The sequence below is a fragment of the Dipodomys merriami genome, unplaced genomic scaffold, assembly GCF_024711535.1.
Source record: "Dipodomys merriami isolate MVZ:Mamm:240054 unplaced genomic scaffold, mDipMer1.0.p SCAF_7, whole genome shotgun sequence".
Taxonomy (NCBI): Eukaryota; Metazoa; Chordata; class Mammalia; order Rodentia; family Heteromyidae; genus Dipodomys; species Dipodomys merriami.
The window spans coordinates 25,376,875-25,398,707 of NW_027206290.1; the positions used below are offsets into that span (position 1 = coordinate 25,376,875).

Sequence of the window (21,833 nt, forward strand, 5' to 3'; positions counted from 1 at the left end):
TCTCTCTCTCTCTCTCTCTCTCTCTCTCTCCTCTCCCTCTCCCTCTCCTTCTCTCTCTCTCCTTCTCTCTCTCTCTCTCTCTCTCTCTCTCTCTCTCTCTCTCTCTCTCTCTCTCTCTCTCTCTCTCTCTCTCTCTCTCTCTCTCTCTCTCTCTCTCTCTCTCTCTCTCTCTCTTCTCCTCTTCTCTTTGCTGCCTCCAAATAGGTGCATTACCAGAAGTCTTGGCCATCTTCCTGACCTAGCAGCAGATCAGACATGAGAACATGAGAAGAGAAAACAGGTATTAGACTACTTCTCTCCCCACTTTTTACTAGAGTCTAGGCAGCAGCTGAGTGGCTCCTTTCCCCTTTTCCATGGGGCTTTGGATGACACCAGAGTCCTTAGGTGTCTTCCTTAACCTGGCCTACACGTCTGCACTGTGTTTGAGTCTCTTCAGTGAACCTTCCAAGTTGCTTCTATTTCTTGCTTAGATCCTGACCTGAACAGTATACAATAGTGCTACAGACTAAAAAGCACTTTCTAGAAAAATATAGTTCATCGAATTCAAATTTTGTTTCTTATTATTTAGCTACCTACCACAATCAATACTCCATTCTGAAATTGATCAGTCTTCCCTGGGTTATAGCTTTTGTGATAGTCCAAATATTAAAAATAAAACAAAACTAAAAACAACCAGAGCAAATAATCATTCTGTAATGAATAATTGTCCCCACATTTATTAATGAGGGAATCATGAAAAAGCTGAACAGTGGCCAGAACAGAGAAGTGTCCAATCAAAATTCAACTCTCCATCCACAGTGAACAAGTGGTAAGTATAGAGAAGGAGATGTGGTTTTGTGCAGATGGAAAGAGATGAGTGTGTATCTGTCCATACACACATATTCATACATGGCATGTGTTAGTGACAAGACTGTGTCATTCACTCCCACAAGCATCTGTTATAGTAATTCATTCTATTTCTGTTATTACTATCTCACACTCATTGTAAAACTCATTTGATCATTTGCAGTTTTACAAAATAGAAGTCTTGGTCTGCTTATAATTCCTCCTTTAAAAGACTGCTTTTAATTTGACAAAGATAAAAATTTCCCAATATATTAAAACAATTGTGGCTGTGGCATACACATTTAAATTATACTTTTGTGATGTTATAACTCAGGAGACTGAGGTAGGAGGATTATAAGTTCGAGGCTAGCCTAAGGTAGAGAAACGCTGTTGTATAAATGCATGCATACATACATACACCTACATACATATGTACCTACATACATGCATGCTGAGTTCTTGTACCCTGAGGAGTGAACTTCTGGATGGCTTTCAGGAAAAACAAAATGAATGATCATTTTTGTGTTATTTGACATGAAAATGATTATTTGTTTTGTTATGTATACAAAACTGTATCTAGTTATATACGTAACTATATATGCACATGTATAGTTTTAAAGGCTTAGCTGGGCACCAGTGGTTCACAGCTGTAATCTAAGCTACTCAGGAAGCTTGAGATCTGAAGATCACAGTTTTGAAACCAGCCTGGGCAGACAAATCAGAGACACTCATTCACTTCAATTTACTTCAATTTATAGCAAAGAGCTGGAAGTAGAGGTTTGCCTCACGTGGTAAGGCACCAAAGCTAAGCAGGAGCATGAAGCACTGACATCAAGCCCCAGTGCCAGCACACATACAAAAAGTAAATGTAAACATAAATACACATTTACTTTAATGTGACTGAATTGAGGTACAGGTCATGCTTCATCACGGTAAATGCGTTGCAATGGTGACCATGAGATCTGTACCCTTTCTAAGCTTATAGGCCAGGAGATACAATGAGAAAAATGTGTCCAGTTAGTATTAACAGTAATGAATAAAATCTTGGATTATCACTAAAAATACCAAGTGCTTTCTATAAATTCATCTTTCTAGGAGCTTACATGTAAGTTGTTTGAAGAAATGAGATCTCAAGAATCTCAGATGTGGGACTTTGAAGCTATCATTAGTATGTCTGTAATTCACGTGGCAATAAAAGAAGCCCTAGGCCAGGCTCTGATTGGTCCTTGTGTGTGTGTGTGTGTGTGTGTGTGTGTGTGTGTGTGTGTGTGTGTGTGTGTGGTGTGTGTGTGTGTGTCTGCACGCACGCACGCGCATGCATGCTGGTACTGGAGAATGAACTCTGGACCTGGTGCTTTGTCACTTGAATTCCGGCTTTTTGTTGGCCAATTAGACATACAAATCAATCCTCAGATTTCAGTGTGTGTCTGGCTAGGATCAGTTCTTTCAAAAAGGGCTGTCCAAGATTTCAAGAGAATTCTTGAACTTCACCTCGATGGCAGTGTGTAGGAATCAAAACATGTGAAAATGTTTAAATAAAAATGTACTGACTTAAAAAAAAAAGAAACCACTTACACTATTAATAAATAAGTACTTAATAATGATTTAAATTGCATGGTCAACCATCATCAGCTATCTCATACAGGTAAGCTGTATTAGGATTCTTTGGTTGTAAGCAACAGGAAATATTTTGAGTATATGTAAATAAAAAGAAATTTTAGCAGAAAGATATATGGAGTGGCTCCTTTAAGCTTGAAAATCAAGACTTAGGAACAACTGACAAGCTCTTTAGAGTTTTGCCCTCAGGCTGAAAATGGTTTTTGACCTTGAGTCACCTTGTTCAAGACTCAAATCCTAGGAGAATTGACTTGGCCTGGCTTGGGTTCCAGGCACACTGCTGGGCCAAGCGGGTTGGTTCACTTGATTGGCAGTCCTGGCATGTGGGATGAAGAAAGATGCTATGCCAAAGGAAAAGTGTGATGCTAAAACCAGGTGAAGGGTGAAGAGATTCTGGCCTGGCAAAAAGAATACATGCCAAAGTACATTATATGCATGCATGGAAACAGCACAATGAAAATCTTTTGTAAACTTAATTTATACTAATATTAATGATGAGGATAAATAAATCAGTCTTTGCCAGTTTTGTTTACTTCTGAACTTCTAAAACATGTGTGTGTGTGACCCATTTCTTTGATGAACATTGATGCAAAACTTCTCAACAAAATTTTGGCCAATCGACTTCAACAATTCATCCAAAAAATCATACACCATGATCAAACAGGATTCATTTCAGGGATGCAAAGCTGGTTCAATATACGCAAATCAATTAATATTATTCATCACATCAACAGGAGCAAGAATAAGAACCACATGGTTATCTCAATAGATGCAGAAAAAGCATTTGACAAGATCCAACACCCCTTTATGATGAAGGTTCTGGAAAAATTAGGAATCCATGGAACATTCCTCAATACAATAAAGGCTGTATATGACAAACCTACAGCCAGCATTATACTCAATGGTGAAAAACTAAAGCCATTTCCTCTTAACTCAGGAACAAGACAAGGATGCCCACTCTCTCCACTTCTCTTCAATCTAGTATTAGAATGCCTAGCTACAGCAATAAGACAAGATGCAGACATAAAGGGGATCCAAATAGGGAAAGAAGAAATAAAACTCTCCCTCTTTGCAGATGACATGATCTTGTATTTAAAGAATCCCATAGACTCCACTCCCAAATTACTCAAGCTGATTCAAAACTTTGGCAAAGTAGCAGGTTATAAAATTAACCCCCCAAAATCAATGGCTTTTCTATATGCCAACAATGAGAAAAGTGTGGCTGAAATTAGGAAAGCAACTCCATTTGTAATAGCCCCACAAAAAATAAAATACCTAGGAATTAACTTAACCAAAGAAGTGAAGGACCTCTATGATGAAAACTTTAAAATCTTGAAAAAGGAAATCAACACAGAACTTAAAAAATGGCAAAACCTCCCATGCTCCTGGATTGGCAAGATTAACATCGTGAAAATGGCAATACTTCCCAAGGCTATCTACAAATTCAACGCGATACCTATCAAAATTCCACCCTCATTCTTCAAGGAAATAGAAGAGGCAATCCAAAAATTCATATGGAACAATAAAAGACCCCGAATAGCAAAAACGCTCCTCAACGGAAAGAACACTGCTGGAGGAATATCAATACCAAATTTCAAACTCTACTATAAAGCCATAGTAATCAAAACAGCTTGGTACTGGCATAAGAACAGACCTCAGGACCAATGGAATAGAATTGAAAACCCAGAAATGAACCTACAGACCTATAGCCATCTAATCTTCGATAAGGAAGCTAAAACAATAGAATGGAAGAAAGACAGCCTCTTCAGTAAATGGTGCTGGCAAAATTGGTTAACTACATGTAGAAAACTAAAGCTAGATCCTTATATATCACCCTGCACCAGAATCAACTCCACATGGATCAAAGACCTTGAACTCAAAGCAGACACTGTGAAAACATTACAGGATGGAATAGGAGAAACCTTAGGTCTCCTTGGCTCAGGCCGAAATTTTCTGAATAGAGACCCGGAAGCACAACAAATCAAAGAAAGGTTGGACAAATGGGATTGCATACGGTTGCAGAGCTTCTGCAGGGCAAATGACATAGCTAGCAAGATCAATAGAAAGCCCACCGATTGGGAGAAGATCTTTACTAGCCATACAACGGACAAGGGTCTCATATCTAAAATATACTTGGAACTCAAAAAATTAAACCACCCAACAACAAATCCTCAAAGAAACAACTGCCCAATAAATAAGTGGGCGAAAGGCTTAAAGAGAAGCTTCTCTGAAGAAGAAAGAAGGATGGCCAATAGACACATGAAGAAATGTTCAACATCCCTAGCCATAAAAGAAATGCAAATCAAAACAACATTGAGATATCACCTCACTCCAGTTAGAACAGCAAAAATCAAGAACTCTAACAACAACAGATGCTGGAGGGGATGTGAACAGAAAGGAACCTTACTTCATTGTTGGTGGGAGTGTAAACTTGTTCAACCACTTTGGAAAGCAGTATGGAGGTTCCTCAAAAGACTTCACATAGATCTCCCCTATGATCCAGCAATCCCACTTTTGGGCATTTACCCAAATGTTTACAAACAAGACCACACTAAAGCTACCAGCACAACTATGTTTATTGCAGCATTATTTACCATAGCTAAGATATGGAACCAACCCAGATGCCCCTCAGTAGATGAATGGATCAAGAAAATGTGGTATATATACACAATGGAATTCTATGCCTCCATCAGAAAGAATGACATTTCCCCATTTGTTAGGAAATGGAAAGACTTGGAAAAAATTATATTAAGTGAAGTAAGCCAGGCCCAAAGAAGCATAGGTCCCATGGTTTCCCTTATTTGCAATATCTAGTATAGGTATGAGTCAAGCAGAAAAGGTCAGATAATGTGATGTTAGGAAAATGAACCCTTAAATATGTATTTTAATGTTTTCGTTTCTTTCATGCATATGTTTCTAACGCATTTATAAGATTATTTCTTTGTTGCTTTGTATGTCCCTCCCCCACAGTGTAACCCCCGCTTTCACTACATTTGATGTCAGTATAACATGTGGAGGAGATGGGGGCAAACAAGTCGTTTAAGGATTCAGGTGGACCTGTTGCAACAATGAGAAGTACAAAATGTCATGTCAAAACCAGCTTTACAATGTCGGTGGGGGGGGGAGGGGGGTATAATTGGGTGGGGGGAGGGGGGAGGCTGGGAAGGGAGGTGAAGGGTAAACAAAGGAGGAGGCTGCAATGCTTGGTAAGAAATGTATGCATTATCCTGCCCATGTAATTGTAGCCCCTCTGTACAGTATGTTCTCAAATAAAATAAAATAATATTAAAAACAACAACAACAACAACAAAAAAAAAACATGTGTGTGTGTGTGTGTGTGTGTGTGTGTGTGTGTGTGTGTGTGTATCATAGATGGATAGATATATAGGTAAGTAGGTAGGTAGATAGATAGAATGGGGGTTTAAACTAAAGGCCTCACAGTAGCTTGGCAGACATTGCTACCACCTGAGCCATGTTCCAAGTTCTGTAACCTTAAATTAATTGTACATAACTTACTAGCATATTCACTAATATACTGAATTGGATATCTCTTCTACTGAAATAGAATTCCTAAAAGGGAAGGGGCCCTTGTCACTTTTTCTCACTGATAAGTCCTAAGTACTTTAATGTAGGGATGATACACTTTTGGCTTTAAGTAAATATTTGATGAATGAATGGAAAATGAAAAAATAAAACCAAAGACCCATGGCTCACACTGTAATCTCAGCTAATCAGAAGTCTGAGATCTGAGGATTGAGGATTGAAACCAACGTGAGTGGAAAAATTGGTTTGACTCTTATCGCCAGGTAACCAGCTAAACACCAGAAGTGGAGGTATGGTTCAACTGGTAGAACACCAGCCTTGAATAGAAAAAGAAAAAACCAAACGAGAGGATAAGACCCTGAATTTAGGCTCCAATACCAGCGTAAAAGAAAGAAATATTTTAATAAAAGCCTATCATCACTGACCACTAATTGTGGAGAACAAATTAAAAGCTATTTAGAATGTTGAAAATGGAAGCTTTAGCATAGTATTTTTCCTGACTAAAAATAGCTTAAAGAAAAATATATTCTGTAAGACAACTATTCGTAGCATCCTCACAGGATTTGAACACCCAGGAAATCTATTCCATTTCAAGAATAATTCCAAAGTGGGTTTTAGTTGAAACCCTATCTCTCAAGCTCATGCACCAAAAGGTTATTTATAGTGTGCCATGCAATTTGACATGTTCTCTGGGCTGGGTGTATAGCTCAGTGGTAGAGTGCTTGTTTAGTATATGCAAAGACTTGGGTTTTATAGTATAAATAAACAAAGATTTTTTAAAATTATATATAGCAATGCTTGATAAGAAAGGTACTCATTATCTTGCCCATGTAATTGTAACCCCTCTGTACAGTATGTTCACAAAAAATTAAAATTAAAATTAAAAAAATTATATATTATTTTATAATATATTATGGTATATAGAATATATACTGTATTATATTATTATATAATAATATATTATATCTGATTCAGTTGAATTCTTATTAAAAGTCAGAGTCTGTGGTGCCAACATTTCAAAGATTAGTTAACCTTTTGAGAATTGTGCATAGAAAATGCAAGAGGTGCTGGGTGCTGATGGCTTACCCCTGTAATCCTAGCTACTGAGGAGACTGAGATTTGAGGATCAAAATTCAAAACCAGCCCAGGCAAGAAAGTCTGTCAGACTCTTATCTACAATTAAGCACCAAAAATCTGGAAATGGTGCTGTGGCTCAAGTGGTAGAACACTAGCCTTGAGCAAAAATGGTCACGGACATCACCGAGACCCTAAGTTTAAGCCCCAGGACCAGTGTCAAGAAAAAGAAAGAAACGAGAACAGAGAAAAGAAAAGTAAAAGAAAATACAAGAGGTATCAGAGATTCAAAAAAGAACCAGAACAAAGAAAATTCTTTTTCCCAACTAGGTTCTATTCTGTCTCCACAGGTAAAAATAGCACCTGAGTAGTTGGGGACTGTGTCCTTGTAAAAGTCACAAAGGGCTGGCTGGTGGTATGACTTTTTAACAAGAGCCCTAATATCTAATAAAAGGAGTGACAGAGGAAATAATGTTCATGTCTAAAGAACATCTAATTCAGTGGAAAGTAAGGTGACATTATTTCTTCGTTACTACTATAATTATCTTATAAGCAAGAAAAGCAGAGCAAGATATTCTTTTAGAATACCTAACTACTAGTCAAATGTATACAATAATGTTACATATAAATTCTATTTTAGTACTTAGAGAGGCTGAGATTTGAGGATCAAGGTTTAAAGCCAGCTTAGGCAGGCAAATCCAAGACATTCTTGTGTCCAGTTAACCAGCAAAAAGCCAGAAGTGGAGGTATGGCTCAAGTGGTAGAGCCTCAGCCTTGAGCGAATAATAGCCAAGAGCATGAGACCATGAGTTCACACATATACACAAAAATGTGCATGCTACAGACTTCAATCACTTCAGTAACTTCCCCTGTGCTAAGCATTGTGCCAGGAAACCAGAGTCTATTGACGATGTCCCTGGTCCTCATAGAGCTTATAGTGTAGTATAGTGATGCTTTGATGTAAAACAGCTACAGGAAGAATAACCCAACGGTGACTCAATGCATGTAAGTGAAATGTAGCACACGACACAGGGACTTGACCAAGTCAGGAGGGCTTTGGAAGGCTTTTCTGAGCAGTGTTGATCATGGAGAATAAGCAAGGATTAGCCTGGTGAAGACAGAGTAGTGGAGCTAAGTGGAGGGGTTGGTAAGACTATATCGTCTGGCAAGAAAACCACAAGTGTGAGGCTCATGAGGTGGAGCACTGGCAATTAGAAGCGAAAGGTGGAGGAATAAAATGCAAGGAGGCAGAAGAGAGAAACACACAAAAGGACAGGTCAGCAGAGCTTCTTGGAGAACTTGGTATTTTATAGTTATTCTTAGGACAAGAAAAAGCCTCCCTGCAATGCTTGGTAAGAAATGTATGCATTATCCTGCCCATGTAATTGTAGCCCCTCTGTACAGTATGTTCTCAAATAAAATAAAATAATATTAAAAAAAAAGAAAAAAAAGAAAAAGCCTCAGATGGCCTTATATTTTAAAAAAAAAAAAAATCAATGAGGGCTGGGAAGGTGGCTCAGTGGTAGAGTGCTTGCCTAGCATGTATGAAGTCCTGGACTTGATTCCTCAGTACCACATAAACAGAAAAAGCTTGGGCTGGGAAGGTGGCTCAGTGGTAGAGTGCTTGCCTTGCATGCCTGAGGCCCTGGGTTCGATTCCTCAGCACCACATAAGCAAAAAGAAAAAAGCCGGAAGTGGTGCTGTGGCTCAAGTGGTAGAGCGCTAGCTTGAGCTGAAGAGCTGAGGGACAGCGCCCAGGCCCAGAGTTCAGGCCCCACAACCGGACCTCCCCCCCCAAAAAAAGAAAAAAGCTGGAAATGGCACTGTGACTCAAGTGGTAGAGTGCTAGCCTTGAGCAGAAGAAGCTCTGTGACAGTGCCCAGCCCCTGAATTCAAGCCCCAGATCTGGTGGGAGGAAAATATCAATCAGAGCCTGGCCTTGACACCTCCTGGCTGTAATCCTAGCTACTCAGGAGGCTGAGATCTGGAGGATAAAAGTTTGAAGCCAGCTTGGGCAGAAAAGTCCTCAAGGCTCACTCTCCAAGTAACCAGCCAAAAGCCAGACTGGAGGCACAGCTTAGTGGTAGAGTGCCAGCCATGATGGCAGCGTCTGCTGGTGGTGGCTAGTAAATGTAATACTCTGGTTGTTGATATTGGAGTTGACTGTCTAGGCGTGAGGTAGATGTTTTGGGGGGAACTGTCATACTTATTGCACAGTTTTACTGTGAATCTAACATTGTTGCAAAAATGAAGTTTATTCCAGATGTCCTACCATAGATGAGTGGATCCAAAAAATTTGGCACCTACACACAATGGAATTTTACACAGCCATTAGAAAGAATAATGTTATGTCATGTACAGGGAAATGGATGGGCCTAGAACAAATCATGTTAAGTGAGGTAAGCCAAGTTCAGAGACACAAACAGTGCATGCTCATATGTGGAAACTGGATCTAAAATACAGCAGGACCTAATAACTTATACAGATCTCTAGGCATTCACACACAGTGAGACCAAAGGTGAATATTCTTAGGAGATATAGGCTCAATGCCTCTGTGCATCTGATCATATAAAATAATAGTTATTGAGATGAACTGCAGGAAACAGAAACAAGAGGTTTTTTTCCTTTGTGGCTAGTTTTGTTTTCTTTTCTTTTCATCTTGTCTGTTCATGTGTCTGTCTTTGGGAGTGTAAGGGGAGGCATAGAAATGGAGGGACAAGGGCTGGGAAGGTGGCTCAGTGGTAGAGCGCTTGCCTTGCATGCCTGAGGCCCTGGGTTTGATTCCCCAGCACCACCTAAGCAGAAAGAAAAAAGCCGGAAGTGGTGCTGCGGCTTAAGTGGTAGAGTGCTAGTCTTGAGCTGAAGAGCTGAGGGACAGCACCCAGGCCTAGAGTTCAGGCCCCACGACCGGACCCCCCCCCAAAAAAAAAAAACCTGCTTAAAAAAAAAGAAATTGTTGTGAGGGAGAGGCAAGACTAGAAGGATGAAGGATGTGCTAGGGGTAGACAGGTGATTACAGGCCCGGAAAGCAGAGAACTTGGCCTAGGCCATTTAATGAATCTGCTAGATAGGACACTGAATGGGTTCACTTCCATATTTTCCTACCAGGCAAAGGGTAAACTTTCTCCTGAGGCCTTCTGATGCCCTGTCAGGGAGACTAGACTGTCTGGGGAGACTAGAGAGGCCAGTCCTGGTCACTCCCAGAAATAGCAGGAAGCCAAAACATCCTTTCTTAATTCTCTGTTTTACTCTTTGTTACCTCATCTTTTATTAGACACTGATTTGTTTTCTTCATTATGTATTATGTTTTCTGTTCTGGTTCTGGGTCTTTCCCTGAGCTTATGTTCTAAGAGCTAGCTCTGTACCACTTGTTTCTGCACTGGGGGAGAATATTTTACCTCTGAACACACGCACTTTCACTTCAACATCCTGTGTTCAAAGTGACATCCCACAGTGGCTCAGCTCATTATCCACTCCACCTTTACCCTCTCCAAGACCAGTTCACCAGGTCTTGACAAGGTAAAATGAGCAGGTGAGGATCCAGCTGTTTCTTTGCAGGAAAAACAAGGTCTTGCATCATAGCCCAAGCTGGCCTCAAACTCACAATTCTCTTGTCTCAGCCTCTAGAGGAACACTGAGATTTCAGGTATATGCCATTACACTTGACCTGACAGACTTCTCCTTCTCATCCTCTTCCTTCCCTCCCTTCCTCTCTCCCTTCCTTCCTCTTTTCTTCTTCCCTCCCTCTCTGCCTTCCTTCCTTCCTCCTTCCTTCCTTTTCTTTCTTTCTTTCTTTCTTTCTTTCTTTCTTTCTTTCTTTCTTTCTTTCTTTCTTTCTTTCTTTCTTTCTTTCTTTCTTTCTTTCTTTTCTTCTTCCTTTCCTCTTCCTTATTTTTTCCTACCTTTCTGCCTTCCTTTCCTCCTCTTCCTCCTCCTCCTCCTCCTCCTCCTCTTCCTCCTCCTTCTCCTTCTTCTCTTTCTTCTTTTTTCCTCTTCCTCTTCTTCCTCCTCATTTTCCTTTGTCTCCTCTTCTTCCTTCTTAATCTGGCACCAACCCTACCACTTTCCTAGGCTTGGGCCACCACACCCAGTCCTAACTTGTTGTCTTGTTAAGCCTGGCTTTGGGAACTGCCTCAGCATTTGGGCCTCTTTAGGGTTCTACTGGAAACTCAACTTGCTTTTATGCTTCTTCCACTGCAATCTTAGTTCTCAGTCTTCCTAGTTATACTAAGTAAATTAAAATTCATCTGTCTGTTTTTGTTTCCAAAATTCTATCTCTGTCATCTCTTGATATGTCTATAACTTGGACTCATGACTTGGCTGGAGATGTTTCTCAAGTGGTAAAGTAGCATCTGAGCAAGAAAGTTGAGCAAGAACATGAGTTCAAGCCCTGGCACAGGCACAAATCTAAAAGAGACCATGAGACTGATACAAGCATTTTACCAATCAGATAGCATGATTTTTTTAAAGCAAAATTACTTAATCAACTAACTAAGAATGCCAGGCTCTGGTGCCTCATGCCTGTAATCCTAGCAGCTAGAATAGGATCTGAGTATCATAGTTTGAAGCAACCGCTGGCAGAAAAGCCTGTGAGACTCTTATCTCCAATTAATCACCAGAAAAAAATGGAAGTGGCACTGTGGCTCAAGTGGTAGATCACTAGCCTTGAACACAAAAGTTCAGGTACAGCGCTGAGGTACTGAGTTCAAACCCCAGGATTGGCACAACAAGAATAAATTAATAAAACAAAGAAGACAGAAGCATTCATGGAAGCATTCAATTTATTTAAAGAATTCTCTTTCTTCTTCCTCTGCATGCTAGGAATGGAAGCCAGGGCCTCCTGCTCCCTCCCCACCACACATGATGCTTTCCAATTGAAGTAATGTTCCTGAGTTTAAAAGGGCAATAGGCACATTGAAAAAAAGTGTATGAAAAAAAAACAACACTGAAGAGTCCTACCAGGGTACATCATCCTGAACTTTCAGAAAACTCAAGACAAAGAGAAGACCTTAAAAGCTTTGGTGGAGGTGGAAAGAAGCAAGCAAGATAATTTGATTTATTGTGGCTGTGTATAACACACTGGCCCTAAATTTAGTAGCTCAAAGCTGTAACCTATCTGTGATCATTCAATGTTCTTAAGACCGAGTCTCACTATGTAGCTCAAGCCGAATCAAGAATCAAGAGTCCAGGAGCAGCTCTGCAGGGTGGTTCTGGATTAGTGTTTCTCAAGAGGTTTAGTCAGATAGTAGCTTGACCTGGGGACAAGCTTCCAAAAGCTTCTGTCACACATCTGGGAAGAGTTCAACAGCTACACAGTTGACTATTTTTCTTTCTTCCCTCCTTCCATATTGTGTCTATAACATATCTATTGTTTGAATGTATGTTCTTATTCAAATATCTTATATTGGCATTTCAAATCCAAGATAATAGTTTTAAGAGGTGGGGTCAGTCTGGATGGGACATCTAGGATCAGCAGAGAGAGAGAGAGAGAGAGAGAGAGAGAGAATAGAGACAGAGACAGAGACAGAGACAGATAGACAGAGACAGAGACAGAGATAGACAGACAGAGCCCCATAAATGGCATCAGGCCAGATGTAGTAACACATGCCTGTAATCCTACCCCTTGAGAGACTGAGAAAGAGGACAATGAGTTTCTGGCCAAGCTGGGCTACATATTAAGGCTAGGTGACATCTACTTTCATCTCTATCACTCTTCCATCTCTTCTGGTGAGGTAAGGACACAGGGTTTACCAATAGAAGATATAGCCATAGGCACCATCTTGGAAGCAGAAAAGTCTTTACTGGACAGTGTATCTGGTGGCTTTTTGAGCTTGAACTTCCCAGCACCCTGGAACTTAATGAGTACATGATTGAGTCGGAAGGACTTTGTTTCAGCGTCAGTAACAGATTAAAACAATCATGATGTCAGCCAGCTCTCACAGCAAGATTGAAATACAGAGAGGCAGACAGACACAGAGGGAAACAGAGGAGGGGCTTCACTCAGTATCTCGTGTATCTCATTCTGGTTATTAAGCTGTAAGTAGAGGAGGCATAGATTCCAGCCTTGGTGGAGGAATAGGGAATTTATTCTCTAAGAGAGGGTAGAAGCAATCCCAGCTTCAGCATGCAGGTTAGGGAGTCAGAATTCTTCCCAGTGATTCTCCATACCAGAAGACAATAGAACAATGCCTTTGGAAAGCTGAAGGAAAATAACATGCAGCCTAGAATTCTATATTCAGCCAAACTATAAATAAAGAGGGACGGCAGGCAGGATAATCTAGCTTATCCTGCATCCTTGCAACTTCTCAAGGAATTTATTTCCCATCTTCCCTCAACCAGGAAGCTCTATCAATAGGAAAGCATAAACAAAGAATGAAGGAGATTCAGGAAATGAGATTCCAACCTAGACAGTTGCGAAGCCCAACCCCAGAATGACATCCAGGTGACAGAACTGCAAAGGAGCACAGAGGGACTCAAACTAGGCCCTGGTGGCACACTCCTGTCATCCTAGTTACTCAGGAGGCTGAGATCTGAGGATCGCAGTTCAAAGCCAGCCCATGGCAGAAAAGTCCCCGTGAGATTCTTACGTCCAATGAGCCACTCAAAAAGCAGAACTGGTGCTGTGGCCCAAGTGGTAGAGTGCAAAGAAACTCGGGGACAGTGCCCAGGCTTTAAGTTCAAGCCCCACAACTGACAAAGATAAACAAAAACAATTATAATGTATCATGAATCATTCAAATAATAAAATTCTTTATTATTTGCCTTGCTCTTGAGTGTGTGAGAATGCTAGGGATTAAACACAGGGCCTACAAATGCTAAGAACATTCTCTGCCATACCACTAAGCCCCTTCCTTAAACAAGTTATAAGACATTATTATTACATTCTTGCTATATATCATACTGGGTCTTGAACTCAAGGCTTTAAGTTTCTGCTCAGCTTTTTCACTCAAGGCCAGTGCTCAACCACTTGAACCACATCTCTACTTCCAGCTTTTTGTTGGTTAGAGATAAGAGTTTTAAGGATTTTCCTGCCTGAGCTGGCTTCGAATCATAATCCTTAGATCTCTGCGACCTGCACAGCTAGGATTACAGACATGAGCTACTGTCTGGTGCTATCTCTTATGTTCTTTAGGGGACCTACTGTTAAAATATAATTTTCTGTAGGGAAAATAGATATTTCAGTTCTCTCTCTGCTATGTTGATTGGGGTTTTAAAAAATTTATTTAGATGTTTCTTTCAATTTTAAAATTCATTATTCATAACATCATGGAAGTTTGTAAAACTATTTCCAAGTCTAGACCATTGTTGTGACTTTTATTTTCTGAATAACATTCCAAGCTTTCTTATGCATTGATAATAACTACAGTTAATTGAGATAATAACCTGTTTGTTACTCATGTTGATGTGCCATAGTGATATATTTTGGACTTTACAGTGCTTTTGTCCATGCCAGATTTTTGAATATCAAATCAGCAGAAATGATACCTTTTTCTAGTTCTCATGATTCTTTGCTCCTTGTTATATGGATAATAAGCAATTCAATATTCAGTTGAATATTCATTGCCTCTATTCAAAACATGTGTTTCCCTCTTAATAATGTATTATGTTCTTGGTATGATTCATATTTACTGATACAAATTGCTTCTCTGTATCAGAATAATTCCTATTTCATTAATTGCTTATTTTTATGCTTTGTTTTATTTTCTATTAATTTTGAATAGGAATTTTCTCAATACTTTCCGAAATAAGCATGTTGATGACAAAGTATTTATTTTGTAAATCGAAATGACAACTCTGTAAAATCTCGCATCTACCATTTCTCCCATGTTTAATTGCAAATACTTTATTTCCAAATTTAATAACTCAATCCCACAAATCAGAAACATATGAAAACTATGACAAATCTTTTCCCAACCACATGGGGAAAAAAAGAATGATGTATTTAAAATTATATACACTGAGTTACTAGTTATATTCTGAGAAGTGTGCTTCTCAGATCTCAGCCTCCTGAGTAGCTAGGATTTCAGCCATGAGCCACTGTCCGGCCCTGTGTATCTTTTGATCTTCACGGGGACATCAACAAGATGTACTATTTCCTCTGCAGGAGGAGGCTCATTATTTTCCTATGAATAAATAAGAGAAGGGTTGGGTCTTTACTGGGAATGAAGGTCTGGAGGAGGAGAGAATAGTTGGAAAGTGACTGAAAGCCATTAGGAAATGAAGTGGAGTTGCTAGATTGAGCAAATAAGAATAAAGCTTACCCAGTGACACTTGAATCACACATTAACAAATATATATTAATTATTTACTCATAGTATATGCCTCAAAGATTACACAATATTTTACTTAGCAGTCCTTAAGAAGAAATGCTTAAAAAATCAATAAAGAACATGGCTAGGCACTAGTGGTTCATGCCTGTAATCCGAGCTACTCAGGAGGCTGAGATCTAAGGATTGCCAACCCAGGCAAAACAAGTCTGTGACACTCTTATGTCCAATTAACCAGAAAAAATTTTGGAAGTGGTGCTGTGACTCCAGAGGTAAAGTGGCAGACTCATGGGAAAAGCTAAGGGAGAATACTCTGGCTCTGAGTTAAAGCTCTAGTACTAGCAGAAAAAGAAAGGAAGGAAGGGAGGGAGGGAGGGAGGGAGGGAGGAAGGAAGGAAGGAAGGAAGGAAGGAAGGAAGGCAGGCAGGCAGGCAGGCAGCAAGGAAGGAAGGAAGCAAGCAAGGAAGCAAGGAAGCAAAGAAGCAAGGAAGGAAGGGAAAGAAGGAGGGAAGGAAAGAAAAAAAGAAAGAAGGAAGGAAGGAAGGTAGAAGTGAAGCAATTTGGAGGGGGGGCAGGCAAGGTTCGTGAGATCTGAGCAGTATATGATGTAACCTCAGTGTGATGAGAAATATGAGTGGCCTATTAGGTTTGATTTCTAGGCAGTAGCAGAAAAGAGAGTTGGGCTAGAAGCCAAGAGATAGATTGAGAATGCAATGCTTGTTGTTCTCTTGAAAGCAATTGGAAGATAGTGTTTGAGGGGGTGGAGGTGAAAGGGTGGAAAGGCAGGAGCCCATGGACTAGAGACCTAGAATTACCAAGGAAAACATCGGTGAATCCCTACTTTCTAATTCTGCCTGAATAGTCCTCTTACACTTATGTCTCATAGGTGGCACTGAGATCCATAGTATTGAATAATCACCGGCAAAGTAGTTCTTTAGAACATCAGATCCAATATTCAATGTTGTCTGCAGCAATGGTATTCATACTTCCCCTGTGTAATTCTTAGATATGTCTGAGGTTTATCTTGGTGGTTTGGAATAGTGGTTAAGAGTCTGTGATCATGGGGGCTGGGCAAAATGTGGCTTAGTGGTTGCATGCATGAAACCCTGGGTTCGATTCCTCAGTACCACACAGATAGAAAAAGCCAGAAGTGGTGCTGTGGCTCAAGTGGTAGAGTGCTAGCAAAAGAAGCTCAGAGACAGTGCCCAGGCCCTGAGTTCAAGCCCCAGGACTGGCAAAAGGAGGAGGAGGAGGAGGAGGAGGAGGAGGAGGAGGAGGAGGAGGAGGAGGAGGAGGAGGAGGAGGAGGAGGAGGAGGAGGAGGAGGGGGAATAATCATCATCTGTGGTCATATCCGACAGTTCCTAACTTGATGAATAGATCTAAGACTTTGTTTTCTTGTTTGTAAAAATTGGAAAATAATTGTACCTAACTTGTATGGATAAAACTGTAAGGACTAAATGGATTGATGTGTATAACACTTAGGACCTGGTACACGATTACATAGAGTAAAACTGTACATTAAATAAGTAAGACCGGCAAGGAGAAGTTTTAAATAACATGCATTAAAATATATAGGTATGTCTGGGTATGGCTGTACAGGCCTGTAATCCCAGCATTGAGGAGGCGAGGGCTGGAAGATCTCAAATTGAAGCTAGCCTAGGATGCATGGCTTAAAAATAAATAGCTAAGCCCAGTGTTGATGCTGCTTACCTGTAATCCTAGCTCCTCAAGAGGCTGAGATCTGAAGACTGAATTTAGCTAACCCAGGCAGAAAAGTCCTTGAGATTCTCTTATCACCAATTAATGTCCCAAATGCTGGAGTTCTTGTTGGGCTTTGTTCTTTCTATGGGCTTCCACTCTGTGCTACACTCTAACACTGGAGCCACACTTCTGCTTTTATTTATTTATTTATTTATTTTCTTTTCTTTTCTTTTCTTTTCTTTTGTGCTCATCCTGGGGCTGAACTCAGAGCCTGGGTGCTGTCCCTGAGCTTCTTTTTGCTCAAGGCTAGCACTCTACTCCTTGAGCCACAGCTCCACTTTCCAAATTTGGGAGTAGTTTCATGGAGATGAGAATTGCAGACTTTCCTGCCTGGGCTGACCTCAAACCATGATCCTCAGATCGCAGTCTCCTGAGTAACTAGGATTGCAGGCGTGAGCCACTGGTGACCGGCTACACCTCTACTTTCAAGTTTTGCTGGTTATGTGGAACTAAGAGTCTCTTGAATTTGCCTGTCCAGTCTCCTGAGTAGCAAGGACCATTTCAATTCTTCTCATTAATCATGGGGCTTGAACTCAGGACCTGGGCGCTGTCCTTGAGCTTTTTTTTTTTTTTTTTTGCTCAAGGCTAGTGCTCTACCACTTGGAGCCACAGCTCCACTTCTGGTTCTCAGGTGGTTCACTGGAGAGAAGATCTCATGGACTTTCCTGTCCTGGCTGGCTTTGAACTGAGATCCTCAGGTCTCAGCCTCTTGAGTAGCTAGGCTTCTAGGCATTAGCCACCAGCTTCCAGCCCATTTCAGTTCTTGAATCCTGATTGACTGAGGGATGGATGGTGTTTGAGTTAGGATGTAAGACACCGGAAACACTTAAGTTTCAGAACCCAGCTCAGTCCTTCATTCGCTGGGAAAGTTACAGGACACATGCCCTTGTGAGGAGCCTTTCTGTCCTGAATAAAACGGTTACCAATACTAGTTTGCTTCTCAGAGCTGTAGAATGGAATTAGTGTATCACTCGCTCCATTCATCCCAGGTACACAGCTCCCTTTTACCCCGATCCCTTTAGAGAAGCCCTATATTAGTAGCTGGTGACAGTGGCGGCGGTGTCTCCCTTTTCTTATGGTGCTTGTTGATCCACACAGCAGCATCTCCCCGCTTTGCTTTCAAACGCAGCAGCAGTGCAGTCTTCTAAGCCCAGCAGTCGATTCCGGAAGCCTGGCGGACCGTTAATCTTGCTTTCCGTATTGCACGCACACCCTTGAACGTGTGGCTGTGTCTGGGGTGCAGTCCCAGCAAGGGTCGGTTGTTTATTCGGGCTCCTGTGAGTCATTCAGGTACAGGGCGTGTCTGGCGATTCAAACTGCACTCTCGGAGGAAGTCAGTCGAGTTCACTAGTGGCTGGGTGGGAAGGTTGCAGCGACCAGGACTAGGTGCACACCCTATTTATTTATTTATTTAGAACAGTGGGGGCAGGGCACCCATGCCCTGAGCTTGCCACTCAGGCAAATCTGACCCAAACTTCCCCCACCCCCCCTCCCTAGCCTCTCAAACCAAGTCGTATCTAAATAGAAGGGTGGACGAAATGTCAATATTGAGATTCAGGATTAGGGGTGTGGGGGAGAGGTCTTTATCTCCCTGGTGGACAGAGAAGGGGGGGGGTCTGACCCTTAGCTGGGCAGCTGCAGGGGCTGGGCCTAGCGTCTCTTTCCTTTTGGAAATTGGTGAGCTACCCAAGCCTTTAAATCTGTCAGGGACTGGTCAGTGTCCCGCCTCCTCACAGACGTGTCCCCCCCCCTCACGCTGGCCACCATGGGAGACACACACTCTAAATTTGCGTTCAGTTATGGGGATCCCCCCCCCCCAAGAAACCCGAGCCAACCCCAAGGAAAGCCACTTTCTGCCCTTTTCACTGCAAGTTTCAGAGTTGTTTTTTCTTTTTGGGGGAGGGGGTGTTGTTGGGCAGAGGACCAGTAGATGAATGAGAGACAGGACAGGATCCGTCCAGTCCAATCTCCCTTTGGAGCCAGGCGTCGTGGGCTCGCCACACAGCCTCTCTTCCCGCGTGGGGGGGGGGCGCAGCCCCAACCACGGCGGGGAAACGCGGCCTCCCCAGGACCGTGGGTTAAGGGGAGAGGGGAACCAAGGGGTCTCCTAGGACATGTGATTTGGTCCCCTGCCCCCTGAGAGTTTTCGGGAGAAAAGTTTCCAATGGGTCCCCAACCGCCTTCGGTTTCCAGGGTTCCGGAGAATGGTCTCCATCGCCAGGGGACCAGGAGAGCTGGCAAGGGACGTGATTTATAGATTCGAATGTAGAGGACATGGGACTCCGCCTCTCTCTCTCTCTCTCTCTCTCTCTCTCTGTCGGTCTCCCTCGTTGGTTGAGAAGGAGGGGGATCTGTGTGTGTGTGTGTGTGTGTGTGTGTGTGTCTGTCTGTCTGTCTGTCTGTGTGTCTGTCTGTCTCTGGTTGAGAAGGGGATCTCTCTGTCGGTCTCTCTCGTTGGTTGAGAAGGAGGGGGATCTCTGTGTGTGTGTGTGTGTGTGTGTGTGTGTGTCTGTCTGTCTGTCTGTCTGTCTGTCTCTGGTTGAGAAGGGGATCTCTCTGTTGGTCTCTCGTTGGTTGAGAAGCAGGGGGATCTGTGTGTGTGTGTGTGTGTGTGTGTGTGTGTGTGTGTGTGTGTCTTTGGTTGAGAAGGGGATCTCTCTCTCTGGCTCGCTCGCTCGCTCGTCCGGCGTCCAGCTCGGGGGGGAGGGGCGGGCGTCGCAGGCCGGGGCGGGAAGAGTTAAGGGCTTTAACCCCTCCCCGTCCCTTCCCCACCCCGGCGGGACGCGCGGGGCCTCGGCGGCGCAGAGCGGTGCGGGGCGGCCGGGCGCGCGGCGGTGGTGCTCGGGGCTGGCGGTGCGGGGCGGCGCGGCGCGCGCGGCTGCGGAAGGAGGGGACCCGGCGCCGGGAACACAGTGCCCCACGGCCGCGTCCCCGGCAGCAGCAAGATGCCGAGCGCGCCCCGGCGATCCCGAGCTCCCCGGACGCAGCTTCGCCCTGCCTGAGCGAGGTAGGGGCTGTCACGATCGTGGGGGGCTGGAGGGGGCAGGAAGGAGGGGGTCGCTCCCAGGGAACCCCCAGTCTTGCGGGGTGAAGGGAATCGGGTCGAGTTTCTAAACCAGAAGGAAACCACCGAGAACTTCGCCAACAGCCATCCGTGGACACCGAGCAGATTTCCTCCGCCAGCTCCCGCGGAGCCTGTCCCCCGTGGGGGGATGGCTCTGGGGGTGCGTGGGGGTGGGTGCGGGGTCAGCGCCCCCCCCAGTGCAGAACCCCGTGCGGGTGCGGTGGGGGTGGGGGCACGGGACGAAGTTAGAAGAGAAAAAGGGAAGGTCGTTATTTTGGGGAAATTCTGTAGACAAAGATGGTCGGAGACACGTCCTGACTTTAAAACTTGCGCTTCTGGAAAGTGTGTGTGTGTGGGGGGGGGGGTGTAGAATTAAGATGGGGTAACGTGGAGAGCCTTTGCTCTCCGGGAAATGACTGGGATTGCTCCTCCGGCCTCTACTTTCTAATGCTTTTCCAAGGCATTACCTGGGAGCATTTAAACAAGTTGCCAGCAGGACAACTTCTGCTCACAGGACAGTTGTGCGGCGTCTTTCCCACGCTTGACTTCTGCGACAAAGAGGCAAAGTGATAGGGAGGTGGGGAACCGTCCACGCGTGTGCAGCGATGCACGCAACACACACGTGCGTGCCAGCCCTGCAGAGTACTTTGGCACTCGCGGTTAGAAAGGTGGGGGCATGTATTGTCTAGCGTGTGTGTGTGTGTGTGTGTGTGTTGGCTACAACTTCTGTACTTAATCTATGAAACTTTTCTGGGATTTGCTGCCATCTCCTACGAATGTTCTTCCCTGAATACCTTTACATTTTACTTGTGCTGGGGTTGGAGAGAGAGAGAGAGAGAGAGAGAGAGAGAGAGAGAGAGAGAGAGAGAGAGAGAGAGAGAGAGAGAGAGAGAGAGAGAGAGAGAGAGAGAGAGAGAGAGAGAGGAGAGAGAGAGAGAGAGGAAGAAGAAAGAATGGGCAGAATAGGCAGTTGCTTCACGGGGGCGCCTAGCTTTCCTGTTTACCACAAGGCCTGGGCAGGCAGCCCACACGTAGCTGCGCCCTGCGACCCTCCGCACACCTGCTCCTAGAGTTATTAATAGAGAGCAGAAAAATGGCTTACACTGTCAAATGATTTTCGAGCACACTTACTTTCTTGCATGGCAATTAGGAGGTGGTGCTCTGCCTCTTTGGGCTGGAGAGAAGTGGGGGGTGGGGGTGCAGAGGTGTGCTTCTCCGTCCTCAGATTTGGCAGTTGGGCTTGGCAGTTAGGTGAGATCTTGCTGGTGGTGAGTTCAGCCGAGTGTGTGTGTGTGTGTGTGTGGGCATTTGAGAGAGATCCGTGGGCTGGAATTTGGGGGCCAGGATAGGGAGAAGGCAAAGGGGAGAGAGGGTGTGTGTGTGTCTGTGTCTGTGTGCCTGTGTGACAGAATGGGCCACTTTTGCTAGGTTTTCCAATTTCCATTTCTCTGAATGTCATACAGGCATGTTTCCTTTAGATGGAGTTTTCAGTGTGATGAAGGTGTGTGTGTGTGTATGTTTCTCCCACTTTCCATTTTGTTTTGCTAGAAATGATCATTGGATTTGAAACCAACCAACCGAACAAAAAAACTTCTTGCGCTCTCCCCAAGTTTCCTTAGAACAAAACCAACAACAGAATTGGAGCCATGTCTCCGCTGGAATGAATTACGCTAATGTGCG

General features: G+C 43.2%; 1 protein-coding gene across 5 annotated transcripts in view; it reads left to right on the forward strand.

Annotated features, from left to right (window-relative positions):
• S1pr1 (sphingosine-1-phosphate receptor 1) overlaps positions 1-21,833 on the forward strand; it is a 158,863-nt gene that overhangs the window by 134,103 nt on the left and 2,927 nt on the right. Inside the window, exon 1 of one of the 5 annotated variants that reach the window (XM_070007843.1) lies at positions 19,377-20,096. The exons of 1 other annotated variant lie outside the window; for it this stretch is intronic. The gene's annotated coding sequence lies outside the window, so the exon portion shown is untranslated. Of the gene's footprint in view, positions 1-19,376; positions 20,097-20,476; positions 20,496-20,647; positions 20,822-21,385; positions 21,405-21,833 lie in introns of those variants that run through there. 3 more of the 5 variants (XM_070007847.1, XM_070007845.1, XM_070007844.1) reach the window with 3 other exon arrangements.